Genomic DNA, 15,512 nt, shown 5'->3' on the forward strand with positions numbered 1-15,512 from the left:
CTACAGCTGTCGTTTGGCGCTGATTCGGAAAATCACGCGTTTTCTTAAAATCAGATAAAAATTGCCGTACAGGAGGATAAAATCATATTTCCCTAAAAAATGCTCTTTGATTTTAATTAAAACTCTGAAAATTCAACAAAAGTCAGTTTATCAATGCTAATTGAATTAGGAATGACAAGAACCTTCTAGAAGAATCTAGAAGACTAAAACCATTCCTAATTGCATTAGGAATGATAAACCTATAATAGGCCTTCCCCGAGATCATTGGGCCGCATATAAGGCTCAAAACGGGCCCAGTTTAGTAAATTGGCCATAACTTCCTCAATATTCATCGGAATAGGGCTTATAATATATCGTTGGAAAGCTCTTTCCAAGCCCCATCCAACTACACTACTATTGGACCCATATCATGGACCAACCAAACTGGATTAGCTATTTTCTTAAAAATAAGTTTTCAAAAACAGAGAGAAGAGAAAAGAAATTAAAACTATCCGCAACACTAAACTTTCCACACTTTCACTTCATTCGATTATGATTCGACGTGAAAGGTACTCATCACCGGGTTTGGTTTTGGGGAGACACAAATGGGTGTCTACAATTATTAATATGGGACATTTGAAAAAAATGAAGATGAAAGTGAAAGAAAGAAGGAAAGTAAGGGAAAGAGAAAGAAATGAGAGTGTGCGGCTGAGTGGGTGTTTTCTTTTTTAGGGTTTTACTTTTTACATAAGATTGTTAGATCAATGAGTAATATTAGTTATTGGGCCAAATTTAACATGGGTTTCAAATAACATGGGCTGCAAAATTTCTTAAGCTCTTCAGTAAAATCTAGTATGGAACTAATGAAACCGGGTACCCAGTGGGTATCGGGTCCAAAAGTTCAAGACTTGGAATTGGAAACGCATCGTACCTGGTCCTAATTTTTGGAACTGGACCTGGACCCAGTTGAACCAGTTCCGGGTCTGGAACCACCGGGTCCAAAACGATTCCAATTCCGGATCCGGGTACCCACAATTCTTGCTCACCCCTACTTTTCGCCGTCGGGCCCCGTAACCTCAAAAATTCCTCAAAAAGCGTGGATAATAGACTTCAATTTTAAAAAATTTTGACTTTTTTTCGCCCGAAAATAAAAATTGCCAAGATGTTTACCATAGTACCTAATACCCACCAAGAGTCCAGTTGTGTGGGTGGAACCATCCAATTTGCCTTAAAACGGTCAATTTACCAATTCGCAACCTACATCGAATTTGTGAACTCAAGCCTACCACGAACATTTATGACTTAATTTAATGGTCATATATGGTTCCAAACGGCATTATATGACCCTAGGATGTATCCCCTTGGGTCTTACCACTTTTCGCCACCAGGCCCGTAACTTCAAAAATTCCTCAAAAAGCATGGATAATAGCCTTCAATTTTGGATTTTTCTTTACTTTTTTTCTTTCGGAAATAAAAATTGTCGAGATGTTTACCATGGTACCTAACACCCTTGGGGAGTTCAATTGGGTGGGTGAAATCATCCAGTTTGCCTTAAAACAGTCAATTTACCAATTCGTAACTTGCATTTATTTTGTCAACTCATGCCTACCACAGACATTTATGAGATCATTTAATTGTCATATATGGTTCCAAAAAGCATTATATGACCCTAAAATGTATCCCTTAGGGTCTCCACACTTTTCGCCATCGGGCCTCGTAACCTCAAAAATTCCTCAAAAAGGGTAGATAGCCTTCAATTTTGGAATTTTTTGACTTTTTTTTCGCCCGCAAATAAAAATTGCCGAGATGTTTAACTTAGTCCCTAATACCCTCCGGGAGTCCAATTAGGTGGGTGGAACTAGGGCTGGAAAACGGATCAAGTCGGGTCGGGTTCGTGTTCGGGTCAGCTACCCCCCAACCCGAACCTGATCTATTTAACTTTTTTGGTTGAAAACTCCAACCTGAACCTGATATTTTCAAGTTCGGGTCAACCCAAAATTGACCTTATTTGACCTGATTTTTTATTTTGGGTTTTGAATCAGGTTGCTATATCCGGGTTGACCCGACCCAAACAACCTAATTTGTTTAAACAGTCTGTTTTATTTTAAACCACAATTAAATCCATACAAAAAGCTGATAAACATTACTTAACTCTTAATATATTACAAACCCAAGTCTATTTAATGTCAGATCTACATAGCAAATTACAAAAAGCTCAAAAGATATAAATGTTTTTACAGGTTATAAACAAAAACTTCAATTTCGGGCAGGCGATGCAAATGGTGGCGTACCATCCTTGTTCATGATAATAACAAGCTTTGCAATTGAGGATCTTGGCTTCTACAAAAGGAAAAAAAAAATAAAGATCGAGTTAATATCCCAAAGGCCCGATTCAACCATAAAAGAACTGAAGTAATAATATAAACACAATCGTATTTAAATCAAGTAGGAAATACTAAATAAACATACAAAAGATACGATAATACGAAGTAATAATACGAATTAATAGCGTAATAAAATATAAATCTGATGTATAGTAACCTCACACATAGATTATTGTTGTTGAAATTACCTTAAAGATTGATGATTGAAGCCCTTAAAGAAGCGTAAAGAGCTTGAGATTTTAAAGGGAGAAAATCATAAAATTAAGAGAGAGAGAGAGAGAGGAGGGGTGTTGAGCGGCTACAACTGATAAAAGAACCCTAGGGTTTTACTTTTTATATGGGCATGAATTTGGGCTTGGGCTGGTTACTTTAGGGGTTTTTTTAATTTTTTTTTTCCTTATTATTTTCGGGTTAGTCAGGTCAGGTTCGGGTAACCCGACCTTATTTTGACCCAATTATGTTTTCGGGTTAAGTGGGTCATTTTCGGGTTGAGATTCTCAACCTTAACCTAACCCATTTAATTTCGTGTTCGGGTTCGTGTCGACCCATTTAAGTTTTCGGGTCGAAAAACTCAACCCTAACCCGCTTTTTTTAGGTCGGGTTCGGGTCAGGTCAGTTTTTGCCAGTCCTAGGTGGAACCATCCAATTTGCCTTAAAACGATCAATTTACCAATTCGCAACTTGCATCGATTTTGTGAACTCAAGACTACCACGAACATTTATGACATCAATTAATGGTCATATATGGTTCCAAACGGCATTACATGACCCAATGATGTATCCCATAGGGTCTCAAAACTTTTCGCCACCGGGCCCGTAACGTAAAAAATTCCACAAAAAACGTGGATAATAGCCTTCAATTTTGGAATTTTATGAGTTTTTTCGCCCGGAATCAAAAATTGCTGAGATGTTTATCATGGTCTCAAATACCCTCCGGGAGTCCAATTAGGTGGATGGAACCATCCAAATTGCCTTAAGTCAATGTACCAATTCGCAACTTGCACCGATTTTGTGAACTCAAGCCCACCATGGACATTTTTTAATGGTCATATATGGTTCCAAACGACATTATATGACTCTAAGATTATTCCCTAGAGTCTCAACACTTTTCGCCACCGGGTCCCGTAACCTTAAAACTTCCTCAAAAAGCATGGATAATAGCCTTCAATTTTGGAATTTTTTGACCTTTTTTTTCCCGGAATTAAAAATTGCTGAGATGTTTACCATGGTCCCTAATACCCTCCGGGAGTCCAATTAGGTGGGTGGAACCATCCAATTTGCCTTAAAACGGTCAATTTACCAATTCGCAACTTGCACCGATTTTGTGAATTAATGCCTACCACGGACATTTATGACATCATTTAATGGTCATATATGGTTCCAAACGACATTATATGACCCTAAGATATATCCCTAGGGTCTCTACACTTTTCTCCACCGGCCCCAATAACCTCAAAAATTCCTCAAAAAGCGTGTATAATAGCCTTAAATTTTGGAACTTTTAAACCTTTTTTCGCCCAGAAATAAAAATTGCCGAGATGTTTATTATGGTCCCTAATATCCTCCTGGAGTCCAATTGAGTGGGTGTAACCATCCAATTTGCCTTAAAACGATCAATTTACCAATTTGCAACTCTCACCGATTTTTTGAACTCAAGCCTACCACGGACATTTATGACATCATATAATGGTCATATATGGTTCCAAACGGCATTATATGACCCTAAGATGTATCCCCTGGGGTCTTAACATTTTTCAGCACCGGGCCCCTTAACCTCAAAAATTCCTCAAAAAGCGTGGATAATAGCCTTTAATTTTGGAATTTTTTGACTTTTTTTCGCCCGGAAATAAAAATTTTCGATATGTTTACCCTGGTCCCTAATACCCTCTAGGAGTCCAATTAGGTGGGTGAAACCATCCAATTTTCCTTAAAACGATCAATTTACCAATCCGCAACCAGCACCGATTTTGTGAACTCAAGCCTACCACAGACATTTATGACATTATTTAATGGTCATATATGGTTCCAAACAGCATTATATGACCCTAAGATGTATCCCCTAGGGTCTCAACACTTTTCGCCATCGGGCCCCGTAATCTCAAAAATTCTTCAAAAAGCATGGGTAATAATAGCCTTCAATTTTGGAATTTTTTGACCTTTTTTCGCCCAGAAATAATAATTTCTGAGATGTTTACTATGATCTCTAATATTCTCTGGGAGTCTAATTGAGTTGGTGGAAGCATCCAATTTGCCTTAAAACGATCAATTTACCAATTTGCAACTTGCACCGATTTTGTGAACTCAAACCTACCACGGACATTTATGACATTATATAATGGTCATATATGGTTCCAAACGACATTATATGATCCTAAGATGTATCGCCTAGGGTCTTAATACTTTTCGCCACCGGGCCCTGTAACCTCAAAAATTCCTCAAAAAGCGTGGATAATAGCCTTTAATTTTGGAATTTTTTGACCTTTTTTTGCCCGGAAATAAAAATTGCCGAGTTGTTTACCATGGTCTCTAATACCTTCCGGGAGTCCAATTGAGTGGGTGGAACCATCCAATTTGCCTTAAAACGATCAATTTATTAATTCGCAACTTGCACCGATTTTGTGAACTCAAGCCTACCATGGACATTTATGACATCATTTAATGGTTATATATTGTTCCAAACGGCATTATATGACCCTAAGATGTATCCCCTTGGGTCTCAACACCTTTTGACACCGGGCCCCGTAACTTCAAAAATTCCTTAAAAAGCGTGGATTATAGCTTTCAATTTTGGAAATTTTTGACATTTTTTCGCCCGAAAATAAAATTACCGAGATGTTTATAATGGTACCTAATATCCTCCGGGAGTCCAATTGGGTTGGTGGAACCATCCAATTTGCCTTAAAACGATCAATTTACACGTTTTCGTACACTCCTCCTATATTAGCCATAAGTTTTCACGGGGCTTGTATGTAGTCGAATAATGGTCATATATGGGTCGAAAAAATATTATATGTCCCCGGGATGCATCCCGTAATTTTCCGTGAAATTCCCACACCAGGTCCCAACACATCCTAAATTGTTTCGATTTTGTGTTTTATAGCCTTCATATTTGGCTTCCGTATATCATTTTTTCACCCGGCGAGATTATGCATCTAAGTGTGTAGTCGTATGTGTGTGTGTGTGTGTGTATGAATGTACGTACGTATGTATGTATGTATGTATGTATGTTTGTTTGTATTTATTTATGTATTTATGTATGTAGTAAGGTTGGAAGAATTTGGATTTTTTCTTTCTCATTTTTGTTATTGATGTAAGTCATGCAAATTATAGAAAAAGGAAAATAAAAAGAAAAGTATGGAGGGTTGTTCATATTTCCAACCCAGAAGTTCTTTAATCTTCGATATAGGGATTGATTCCAATAGTTGGTTGGTACACATGGATCAATTGTTCTTAGGGTTCTCCCGTCAGTAAACTTTCTCTCTCTTCATCTAGAGCGTGAGAGATCGATTGGCAGATCTTTCAAGAATCCATTTTGGAGGGACTTTGCTGTTCTCTTTTGCTCGAAAATTGATAGAACTGGTATCATTGCGGAAGACTGCAAAGAAAGAGCTTGATTTTTCGAGGATAAATTCTATGACTATAAGGTTAAGATCTATGTGAAAATGCTTATGTCCATTTCAATTGTGAATGATGAGTGTACGTCTACGCTTATTTATATGAATCACTTATAATTTTCCATTTTATATCCTTCTATTCTGTTCATGTATATGTGAAATGGTATGTGATGAGGATTAGTTTGAGTAGACATGCTTGTTGCCCAGTTTCTGACCACAATCGAGTGGTCTAATACTCTAATTCAAGTTGTAGTTATGTTATTTTAGTTTAGAATGATTATTTGTGAAATGGTATGTAATTTAGTTATAAGCGTAGTTTGGAGTCCATGAGTGTAAGCTTAAGTAGGTCCGAATAAGTGTCAAAGTAGTCTAATTCACCTGCAGTTTATGCGTGTGATAAAGTTGTATTTCCTAGTTTAATTTGGGTTAGGAGTCAGATGTTAAGCCTGCAAACTAGGTCTCCTAGTTAGTTTAGGATATTATTGCTTCCACTATTGTACTATATATATTCATGCTTAAATCAATAGGAGAAGCAGAGGATTTTTTCATATTTGGCTTAAAAACGTGAGTTCTAGGTCCTCTATTCTTTTAGCAGATAACTCATCACGAACAATTATGACAACATATAATGATCATATATTGTTCCAAACGGCATTATATGACACCGAGATGTATCCCCTAAAATATCAAGACTTTTCTACACTGGCCCCGAAACCTCCAAAATTTTTCAAAAAACGTGGATATTAGCCTTCAATTTTGGAATTTTTTGACTTTTTTCCGCAAGGAAATAAAAATTTCAGAAATGTTTTTCATGGTCCCTAATACCCTCCGGGTGTCCAATTGGGTGGGTGGAATCATCCAATTTTCCTTTAAACGACCAATCTACCAGTTTAAAACTTTCGTTGATTTCATTAATTCAAGTCTACCACACACATTTATGACAACATATAATGATTATATATGGTTTCAAACGGCATTATATGACCCCGAGATATATCCCATATAATCTAAAGGATTTTCAACACCGGGCCCCGAAACCTTCAAAGTTTCTCAAAAAGCGTGGATATTAGCCTTCAAATTTGGAATTTTTTGACATTTTTCGCCCAGAAACAAAATTTTTAGAAATGTTAACCATGGTCCCTAATAACCTCCGGGAGTCTAATTGGATTGGTCGAATCATCCCATTTACATTTAAAATGGCCAATTTACCGGTTTACAACTTGCACGGTTTTCATTCACTCAAGCATACTATGCACGTTTACGACAACATATAATGATCATAAATGGTTCCAAATGGAATTATATGACCCCAAAATGTATCTCCTGAAATTTAAAGACTTTTCGACACTGGGCCCCGAAACCTCCAAATTTTCTCAAAAAACGTGGATATTAGTCTTCAATCTTGGAATTTTTTGACTTTTTTCGCCCGGAAATAAAAATTGCCGAAATTTTTACCATGGTCCCTAATACTCTCTGGGAGTCCAATTAGGGTGGTGGAACCATCCAATTTGCCTTTAAATGGCCAATTTACCGATTTATCACTTGCATGGTTTTTTTTAAGTCAAGCATACTACGAACAATTATGACAACATATAATGATCATATATGGTTTCAAACGGCATTATATGACCTTGAAATATATCCCATATAATCTAAAGGCTTTTCAACGCAAGGCCCCGAAACCTCCAAAATTTCTCAAAAAGCGTGGATACTTTTACAACTTGCAAGTATTTCATTCACTCAAGCATACTACAAACATTTATGACAACATATAATGATCATAAATGGTTCCAAATGGAATTATATGACCCCGAGATATATATCCTAGAATTTAAAGACTTTTCGACACCGAGCCCCGACACCTCCAAATTTTCTCAAAAAACGTGGATATTAGTTTTCAATTTTGGAATTTTTTGACTTTTTTGACCGGAAATAAAAATTGCCGAAATTTTTACCATGGTCCCTAATACCCTCCGGGAGTCCAATTGGGGTGGTGGAACCATCCAATTTGCCTTTAAATGGCCAATTTACTGATTTATCACTTGCACGGAGTTTTTAACTCAAGCATACTACGAACAATAATTATGACAACATATAATGATCATATATTGTTCCAAATGACATTATATGTCCCCGAGTTGTGTCCCCTACAATATAAAGACTTTTCTACACTGGCCCGAAACCTCCAAATTTTTTCAAAAAACGTGGATATAAGCCTTCAATTTTGGAATTTTTTGACTTTTTTCCGCAAGGAAATAAAAATTGCCAGAATTTTTACCATGGTCCTTAATACCCTCCGGGAGTCCAATTCGGTGGGTGGAACCATCCAATTTGCATTTAAACGACCAATTTACCAGTTTATAACTTGCATCGATTTTATTAATTCAAGCCTACCACGCACTACAAGAAAAATCTCTTTTCGTAGCGATTATTTCGTAGCGATTGTACATTCGCTACAATATGCAAGTATGTTTGTGAAATAATTAAGGATGTCGTATCATTTTTACAATCGTCATGGTTTTCCCATATAAAATCGATACGGAAAACATAATAATACATATTCACACTATTTTTACACATTTATATAATTTTGAGAAATCATATTATTTACAATCGCCACTAAATCCTAAAAATCGATACGAAAAGCCTTTTCAACACTAGATATATAAATATTGTTTGACAAAGAATACATAAAATATGTCATAGATTATTGGTGAAACATTTAATATAAGAGTTTGAGGTTGCATGTTCGAATCTTGTAAAGATCACGCTTTTTTTTTTTTGAAGAATATGAGTTAAACATTTATAGCGATTGTAATCACTACAATGATCACCACGATTGGATCTAATTTTTCGTATCGATTACTGAGACCAACCTCAGCGATATTAAAAACCACTACTAAAGGCTAAGGCAACGGGGGATATTGTATCGAATGACCATTCGTTGGGAAAGCCTTTTGTTGCAATTACAACCGATATTAAAGATTAAAATAATCGCTATGAAAAGGTTATTTTCTGATAGTGACGAACATTTATGACAACAAATAAATGATCATATATGGTTCCAAACGTCATTAATTATATGACCCCGAGATGTATCCCATAGATTTTTAAGACTTTTTTACACCGGGCACCGAAACCTCCAAAATTTCTCAAAAAACGTGGATATTAGCCTTCAATTTTGGAATTTTTTTAATGTTTTTTGCCCGAAAATAAATTTGGCGAAATGTTTACTATGGTCCTTAATACCCTACGAGAGTCCAATTGGGTGTGTGGAACCATCCAATTTGCTGTTAAACGCCCAATTACCGGTTTACAACTTGCACCAATTTATCGGTTTACAATGGCCAATTTAATTAACTTGCACCGAACCCGACTTGAAACGAAATTTACCCTAACTTGTTTTAACCCGAACTTGTTTTAACCCGCCAAAACCTGAATTTAACCCGACTTGTAGTAACCTGACCTGAATTCAACCCGACCCGTTCCTAACCCAAACTGTTAACATCCATACCTGAAATTAACCCGACTTGTTATTGACCTGACCTGATTTTTACCAGACCTATTACTTACCCGACCCAAAAATTCAACTTGATCTATTACTAACCCGACTCGAAATTAACCTGACTTGTTATTGACTCGACCTAAATTCAATCCAAATTGTTCCTGACCCGATTTCAAATCACCTTAAATGCAATTTAGACCACCTTGTTATTGTTGATTAAAGCATTTTGTCTAGGGAGACCAAGTCGGTGCAGGCCAGCAAAAGAAAAGAGCATCATCCTCAAATTTAAGATTTACATATAATATATATTTGTTGTAGGGTCAAAGGAGATAATTATCTTCCTAAGTTATAGACTATAGTTCCCTACTCCGTAGTATATTGTCATTTATATTATAGTCAAATGAAATAATTAGCTTGATAAAAATGATAATTATCTATTTATAGTTAGTTGAACCCGAATATGACCTGACTTGGAAATGACCCGACCCGATTGTAACCAGCAAATTATTGCCTTGAACATAACCCGACTTGAATTCGATCGAGAATGACCCGACTTGGAAATGACCCAAACTGATTATAACCCGAAAATTATTGACTTGAACCGAACCTAACTTAAACCCGAGAATGACCCGACCTGATTATAATTTGCAAATTATTGACTTGAACCGAACCCGACTCAAACTCGAGAATGACCCAAATTGATTCTAACCCGCAAATTATTAACTTGAACCGAAGTCGAGAATTACCCTAACCCGTGAAAACTCGAATTAAACCCGACCTATTGTTCACGCGACCTGTTATTAACCCGACCCAAACCCGATAAGAAGTATGACCCGACATGATCTGACTCAAGCATGACCCAACCCAAACCCGACCCGCATAGGTTATAAAATTAATCCGAATTAACCCGAGCCGAGTTGACCCGACCCAATCTTACCCGACCCATAGTCGACCCGTTATCCGAATTGACAGCTCTATACCAGACTATAATATTGCAATTATTTAAGGCAAGAGAGTATAATTAAGTCAAAAGAAAGGCGATAGTACTTTATAAAACGGAGAAATCTAACCAACGGAGTAGCAAAAGGCAAAAAGGTACCAATATTATGTACTATTGTCGTAAGTTGTAAGCAAGCAGAAAGAAAGGCCAACATGCGACAATCGTAAATCCTGAAAGTGGGAAAGTCGAACCTCATAATGTACTTTAATTTATTTTAAGTTATGTTGTGTTATTGAGTTTTAATTACGAGTAGGACGCAAGTATACACTAGAAAAGCAAGGTCAATGGGGAGCTTTATTTCTTCTAATTAACTTTAAATAACATGCCTTAGCCTTGCCTTTTTGCATGGTTAATTGATATCGATCAGAATATTATTTATTGAGAAAGGCCTTCCTTAATTATTTAATAAATATAAATAAATTGTTAGGAAAACGAATGTATAGTATGAGTACATTATTATGAATTGAAGTTGCTAGATTTTATAGAGCTAGGGAAAGCGCGGATTAATTAAAACAAAGTGGTGACAAGTAGTAGTAATAACTCTGATAAATTGTTCTAGTTAGTCATCATGATTATAAATGGCCAAATGGGTACAGCTTGGGAGCTGCTTCTTTTAATTGTTGGGCTCATTAAAACAAACATGTGCTCTCCCTCGTAATTAAACTACATCGCATCATCTATTTTATGTATGTGTATTACTCGTAATTTCTTATGTCATGCAAATATGCAAATACTCTTTTTTTTTTTTTTTTTTTCAATTAAATCGAATTAAAATGAAAGAAAAAGGAAAACATAGAATATCACTAATAAATAATCTTGGTTGGAGCTTGAAAGCAGCTATATATGTTGAAAGTGCTAATATATGTTGAAAGCAGCTATATATGTTGAAAGTGCTAATGAAAGGCTAAGTGGGTAGTAATATTTAATAAGGATAATTAAAAAGGGAAGGGTGGGTACAAATTGCAGCTGTAAGAGAGAGAAGATTGAAAATTGAAGAAGGGGTCACAAAGTAAATGATGATATTAATGTTATGATAGTATGAATTTAAGATGCAATGCTATAAATTAAAGCAGGGGAATGGCAGAGCTATTAACATCCATTCAATAGTACTCCATGTCTACTAGTAAATTCAATTAATTGCTAATTAAATGGTTGAAAGGAACTATATGGAGCAATCTTTTTAATTTTTTCTTCAATTCAATTGCCTGACCTGTTACCAACCTCGCTATTTCTAAGCAAAACCTTCTTTCTTTTTTTTTTTCATTGGTACCAAACTTTCTTTATTTCTTTGTCTATTCTTTACAGGGTTATATAAATTTATAGGACAATAATGCTAATTTATTCAAACAACACATATCTTTAATACGAGTACTATTTAGATCTATAATCTTACCAACAATTTTAGTTTCATGAATGATATGTTAACCTTTGACATTTTGAGTTTTGTGGATGAGGTCGTCTATTAGTTATCGAACTCAAAATCTCTCAAAACATTCCCTCATCAATTACATGGTGTTTGTCTGTATGAGAACTTTACCAATGAGAAAATCCATGAAAAAGTAGCGAAAAATGTGAAGTTTCTAATAGAAGTATCATAAAACAAATGCTAATATAACCCAAGTATTTCTCGAGAATAATGGATTTCTTAATAAGGTACTCAAAAAGTTAAAAGTAAAGAACTTAAATTTTTTTTGAAGAACTTTAATTACATGATACATATAATCGTTGATATTTCCAACTATGCATTAAACCAAATACGAACTTTAATTACATTATACATATATATACTGGTGAAGAGTGACAATTTATATTTAATACGGAGTACGAGTAATAATTTGTATAAATCACAGATTGTCAACGACCTTCCATAAAATCCGTTCAAAAAAAACTTGTGGGTTTCAACATTTATTATAAGTAAGACTCAATAAATCTAAGACTCAATAAATCTAATTGGATTCAAAATGTTTTGCTCCGTATATATACTACAGTACTCCTTCCATTCCTTAATTTATTACTCTCATAATAAGGATTAAGGAGAAAAAAGACTTTTAATTTAGTGACAGAAGGAGTAGTAATTACTAACACTCAATATAAAATATCCCACATATCCTTCCCTTTTAACCTCTTTCAAAACCCTAGCTACTTTATAATTGAAAGTGCTCCAGATCGGGAGTAGTTCAATTTTTTACCCCTTAACCTATTCATCATCTAACTATATTACTATATATCTTATTAGTGTTATTTTTTTTACACATTTTTTTATTCCTATTTAAGTGTTTTTGGGTTGAACGGTTGAATGTTTAGATCATCTAGTTGAAAGTGATCAAATCCCTATTTCCTATAGAGTAGTTTTAAGATTTGTTCACATTTACTAAACTGAGTTGAACTAAACTGAGCTGAACTGAACTGAGCTGAGCTGAAAATGAATATTTTATGAGAGAGGAAAATTAGGAGCTGAACTGAATTGATTGAAGTTGAATTGAATTGAACTGATTGGAGCAAAATTGGACTGAACTAATTGAAATTAAGCTAAAGTGAACGAGCCCTTAGTCAGTTTGCTACTTACACTATTCACTTAATCTTCTTTGACTAACATTTGTGATTTATCTATTAGGAAAAACATAGTCATGTACTCATGTGCGATCTAGCTAGATTTGTCTCGAAATATACTTTTAAAATATCAACTTTTTACAGAGTATAATTTTTACAAAATTACAATTGAAGGTATTAATAACTTAAGTAGTGCATTGGAAAGCGTGAAATTCCTCGTGGGGCAATAAAAAAGAACGGATTAAGTACTAAAAGCCTTATTTTGAATTTAATACCTCTAAATACGTATTTATAATTACATTAAAACCTTTAGGCTTTGTTCGGTCATTGTTAGTAAAGGAAAAGCAGAGAAAGGAAAGGAAAGGAAAGGAGGGGAAAAGAAAGTAAGAGAAAGGAAAAGAAGGAGATTTTATTTCCAATGTTTGGTTAATGAAAGGAAATGAAGAGAAGAGAAAGGAAATATGCTTTTATTTTCTCTTTCCAGTCGAATTCCTCTAAATTTGAGAGGAAAGGAAAACTGAAAATTTGTAAAGAGGCTTTCCGTACACTTTCCTTCCTTTCCTTTAAATTCTCATGTCATTCATCAAACCAAACTAACATAGGAACATATTAAAACCTTTTCCTTTCTTTTCTTTTCCAGCCAAATTATTCCTTCAACAAAAAAGGGCCTTAATAAATAAACAAAAAACGAACTTGTATTTCAAATATCAATCTTTATATATACTCCCTCCGTCCTTTATGACCAATTTTAAGTCCCTAAAGGATAGTCTCATTTTTTTTTTTCCATGTACCATTTATATTAATTTTTTACCAATATTCTCTCCAATTTGCAATAATATTTGTGCAAATTTAACTTTTCCATGTACTTTATTTACTTTTTTTTCTCTACGTTTTTGCATACCCAATGTAAATTTACCTTTCCAATGTACTTTACTACTCCCTCCGTTTTTTTTAAATGCGTCACTTTGATTTTTGCATTATTCACATACCATACCATGGTTGACTTAATTTTTTCACCTCTATAAAATAAATAAATGTTATTATATAATATAACATTTGATTCGTCATAATGTCTACTTTCATAATGTAATTTTGTTATAATTTTTACTAATTAACAATTAAAGATGTTGCATGTCGTCAAATGTACCAGTCAAACTGATGCAAATAAAAAAAAAACACTGAGGGAGTATTTCTTATTTATGTTTATTAATTCTCGTGAAAAATTGCCTATAAGAAACTATTAATAAGAAATAGAGAATATGTTTTGAAAAAGGAGCATAGAGATATAAAGTAACGACCTACAAACAGTGCATATTACGGTCGTGACTCTATATCTCTATACTTCGTATTTGGTTTAATGCATAGTTGGAAATATCAACAGTTAACGCGAATTGAAAATTGTGTCAAAAAATAGTACTACCTCCGTCCCCGAAAGAACGACCCATTTGGCCTAATTTTAATCCCAAAAAGAATGACCCATTTGCATTAAAACATCCACCAATTTGCAACAATATTTGTGCAAAATTAGATTTCCCATATAAAAATTTAATTTTCCATGTAATTTTATTGCTTTCTCTCTCTATTTTTTTACAAACCCCATGTATAAATTTATCTTTTCAATATAGTTTTACTTCTTTTTATTTAACTTTCTTAATACCTGCGTAATCAACCCAAATGGGTCGTTCTTTCAGGGACGGAGGGAGTAGTATAAATGAGACAAACTAAAAAGAGCGTAGAGATATAGAATAACGACCTACAACCAGTGCATATTATGGAGTATAGATTAAAGAATGGGGGAAAGAATTTATATTATGCAGTATATATATAGAGTATATAAACAAACACTCAAATTTTGCCAATAAGCTAAAAACCTGGTCGATGTTGTATTGATCAATCACTTGGAAACCACGTGTTGCTAGAGCTGTCAATTTCTGACCCGAACCGTTAAATCCGACTGTTTCGAACCGATCCGAAAAGGAACTGAACTGTTTAAAACCCGTTTTTTGAAAATCGAAAACTGACCCGACCCAATTTTTTCCAAACCGAAACTGAACTAAACCGAATTTGTGCAAACCGTTACTAACCCGACCCGTTATCAAGCCAAACCGTTACAACTCGAAACTGAAAGCAACCCAAACCGATTACGTTTGAACCCGATAGTAACCCCACCCGTTTTAAACCGAAAACCGTTAAAACCCGATAAAAATCCGATAAACCTAAATCGTTCCAACCCGTAACCCGTTGTGACCGAACCGGTTATAATCCGTTACCCGTTGTGACCGAACCGTTTACGACCCGTAGCCCGTTATGACCAAACCGTTTAAAACCCGTAACCCGTTATGACTGAGTCATTTACAACCTGTTACCCAATATGTTTATGATCTAATCTGTTTCAACCCACTATTCGATAAACCCAACTTATTTATGACTTGACTTGATTATAACATGACTCGTTCCTACCCATTTTCTGACTAATTTGA

General features: G+C 34.9%; 1 long non-coding RNA gene across 1 annotated transcript; it reads right to left on the reverse strand.

The window, feature by feature from the left end:
- Positions 1-2,094: 2,094 nt before the first annotated feature.
- On the reverse strand, positions 2,095-2,811 carry LOC110683299. Its single transcript, XR_002503595.1, has 2 exons — positions 2,552-2,811; positions 2,095-2,319 (listed from the first exon to the last, which is right to left on the reverse strand). It is a non-coding gene; the product is annotated as an uncharacterized LOC110683299 (long non-coding RNA).
- Positions 2,812-15,512: the final 12,701 nt, after the last annotated feature.

The sequence above is a fragment of the Chenopodium quinoa genome, unplaced genomic scaffold (genome assembly GCF_001683475.1).
Source record: "Chenopodium quinoa cultivar QQ74 unplaced genomic scaffold, ASM168347v1, whole genome shotgun sequence".
NCBI classification, from domain to species: Eukaryota; Viridiplantae; Streptophyta; class Magnoliopsida; order Caryophyllales; family Amaranthaceae; genus Chenopodium; species Chenopodium quinoa.